Source organism: Cervus canadensis, chromosome 9 (assembly GCF_019320065.1).
Source record: "Cervus canadensis isolate Bull #8, Minnesota chromosome 9, ASM1932006v1, whole genome shotgun sequence".
Classification (NCBI taxonomy): Eukaryota; Metazoa; Chordata; class Mammalia; order Artiodactyla; family Cervidae; genus Cervus; species Cervus canadensis.
In genome coordinates this window covers 45,474,645-45,477,948 of record NC_057394.1, presented here as the reverse complement: position 1 = coordinate 45,477,948, position 3,304 = coordinate 45,474,645, and the positions used below count along the sequence as shown (strand labels likewise).

Genomic DNA, 3,304 nt, shown 5'->3' with positions numbered 1-3,304 from the left:
AATAATGGAAATAAACACTCCTTATGGGTCTCCTAATGCCACTCTTTGCTCATTCTACCCCAGCCAGGGCCAAAGTTCCTGGAATGCTACAGTCGTCAATGATCCTCTCCTAACATAATTGGCTTCTATCTCAGTTTGAATTAAACATTTGTGTTGCTGACAGAAATTCAAAGAACCAAATCATTTCTTTTCTGAGAAAGAGCAGAAGACATGAAATAATCCCCAAAATAATCAACATGCGGCTTTCTTGATAATGTACAGCACTTGTCTGTAGAATAATGATAGTTATGAAAAATATTTTAAAGATCCACTTATTTCTTAGGATTTTCTAAGACAGAATGACATATACTTTATTTAGAAATAAAAATTCACACTGAATTAACTAAAATTACATTTCAGCAAAAACTAATACCAACACTGCTGCTGCAGCTGCTAAGTAACTTCAGTCGTGTCTGACTCTGTGTGACCCCATAGACGGCAGCCCACCAGGCTCCCCTGACCCTGGAATTCTCCAGGCAAGAACACTGGAGTGGGTTTGCCATTTCCTTCTCCAGTGCATGAAAGTGAAAAGCGAAAGTCAAGTTGCTCAGTCCTGTCCGACTCTTCACGACCCCATGGACTGCAGCCCACCAGGTTCCTCCATCCCTGGGATTTTCCAGGCAAGAGTACTGGAGTGGCTTGCCATTGCCTTCTCTGATACCAATACTAACTCCATATAAATTTTGGAAATCAAAAATACATTTTGATAACCATAATATAGGCTACAATTAGGATTGCTTTAACTGCTTAGCTCTATGTTATGTATATTTGCTCATGTCAAAAGCTCACCCAGCCTTGTACAGTTTTAAAAATACATGGCAAATATTTTTTTCACTAACTTTTTAGGACTACAGTGAGGTCAAATAAGGCTATACATGTAAAAAAGGAAATATGTTAGAACTCAGACAATATTAATATTAAAATACATCAAGAATTTTTGACTTTCAAGATATATTAAATATACCAAAGTAGTACTTTTCAAATATCAGTCATCATTAACTTTCTCTTATCCTCTGTTCCTTATATCCAGTCAGTTGTCTATTCTGTTAATTATTCTGTCATAAATTTGTTTTTTTTGTTGTTGTTGTTATTCCCCCATTAATTCAGATTTTCCTAAAAAGCCTGTAGTTATTTTATAGTTATTTTTCTTCACTCTAATCTATCACTCCATTTTAATCTGTTTGATTGGTTCTTATCAGGCTTGTTCTCCTAAAGTATTAGATTCATTATCAGAATTCTCTGATAAAGGCCTTTAAGTAGTTTCACTGTTTTAGTTCTTTATTTCTCTTAATGTGTTTAGGCTTTATCACCTGTGTTTCCTTTGTGGATCAATCAGACATGCCTTTGGTGGACTTTGGAGCCGGACAGGCCTAAATTGACAGCTTGAGTTTGTCCTCTAACTGTGAGATGTGTTTGAGTTCTTCAGGCTCTCTAAATAAATGCCTGTCTACGAATTAGGCTTCCCTGATAGCTCAGTTGGTAAAGAATCCACCTGCAATGCAGGAGAGCCCGGTTAGATTTCTGGGTCACGAAGATCCGCCAGAGAAGGGATAGGCTACCTCACTCCAGTATTCTTGGGCTACCCTTGTGGCACAGCTGGTAAAGAACCCTCCTGCCATGTGGGAGACCTGGGTTTGATCACTGGGTTGGGAACATCCCCTGAATAAGAGGAAAGCTACCCACTCCAGCATTCTGGCCTGGAGAATTCTATGGACTCCATGGGGTCACAATGAGTCTGACACAATTGAGCAACTTTCACTTTCACTTTGGGCTTCCCTGGTGGCTCAGGCAGTAAAGAATCCACCTGCAATGTAGGAGACCCTAGTTCGATCCCTGGGTCAGGAAGATCCCCTGGAGAAGAGAACGGCAACCCACTTCAGTGTTCTTGCCTGGAGAATTCCATGGACAGAGAAGCCTGGTGGGCTATAATCCACGGAGTCGCAAAGAGCTGGTCACACTGAGCGACTAACACTCTCACTTTCAGTAATTACCATGGAGAGAAAAATGTGTACCTGCCTCAAAGAACTGTTATGAGAGTTGAAATGAAGTAATATAAGGTCTCAGAGCTCCTTGTGCATGGGTTTTCCCTCGGTTTGATTTTTGGCTTTCCCCACAGCACATTTCCCAAACACCAGTCTTCATTTCCACATTAAGTAAAGAAACCAGATAAACTGAGACTGACTCCTTCCTCTTGATCAGAGTAAATGTCTGCTTCTCCAAACTTGCTGAAGGAAGAAAAGAACAACAAGAAGCAACTGAACATATTGATGGAGCAAATGGCAGATTGAATGAACAAGCCAGTGAAGAGAGTCTGAAAGAACAGAAATATAACAAACTCCACCAACCAGTTTTTTTCAGAGGCAGTCAGAATTGCTCACCAAAACCCAACATTTTGGGGTGACACTATTTGCCAACCATCTACAAGTGTCTGCACTGCTTGTGGAGGAGAAAGAAGAGTGCTGCGCTTCCTGATAGGAATTGGATTGGCAGAATTTGATGATATTAAATCAGGTTACAGAATACATTTTTATTTTAATGAGAACTCTTACTTCAAAAGTAAAATTCTCTCCAAAGAATTTCATTTGAATGAGAGTGGTGATTCATCTTCAAAGTCCGCTGAAATCAAATGGAAATCGGAAAGGACTTGACTAAACACACAAGAAGAAACACAGAAGAAAGCCAGCAGGAAGAGGCAGTATGAGGAACCAGAGAGCTTCTTCACCTGGTTTACTGGTCATTCTGATGTAGGTGCAGATGAGTTAGGAGTGGCCATCAAAGATGATATTTGGCCAAATCCATTACAGTACTACTTAATTCCTGACACAGATGATGAAGAAGGGGAAGGAGAATAAAAAGATGAAGAGGAAGAAAGATTGGAAGATATTCATGAATGATGGGATGAAGATGAAGGGAAAGAGGAAGGAGATGAAGATGAAGGAGAGGATGACTAATAGAACACTAATGGATTCTGGCTTGCTTTCTTTCTTTTTTTTTAAATTTTCTCTAGTTCCTGAGAGCAATTTGCAGTACTTTTTTCCCTTCTTGTGCAAAGTCATCCTGTTTTTGAGATCCCTTTTCTTCTTTATACCATGTTTCTCAAATTATTACTTTGAGCACAATTCAAGGGGTGGGAAAAGAATCTCCACCCCTTTCTGTTCCAAATCAATGTTTATCCTTCCTATCTCTACAAAAACTCTATGGAATCAACACTACCATCCTCTATGGGAAAAAGCAAAATCTTCTGCTCCCTTAGCTCTTCTGAAAG

General features: G+C 39.6%; 1 pseudogene; it reads left to right on the top strand.

The window, feature by feature from the left end:
- Positions 1–2,243: 2,243 nt before the first annotated feature.
- On the top strand, positions 2,244–2,990 carry LOC122447260 (annotated as a pseudogene).
- Positions 2,991–3,304: the final 314 nt, after the last annotated feature.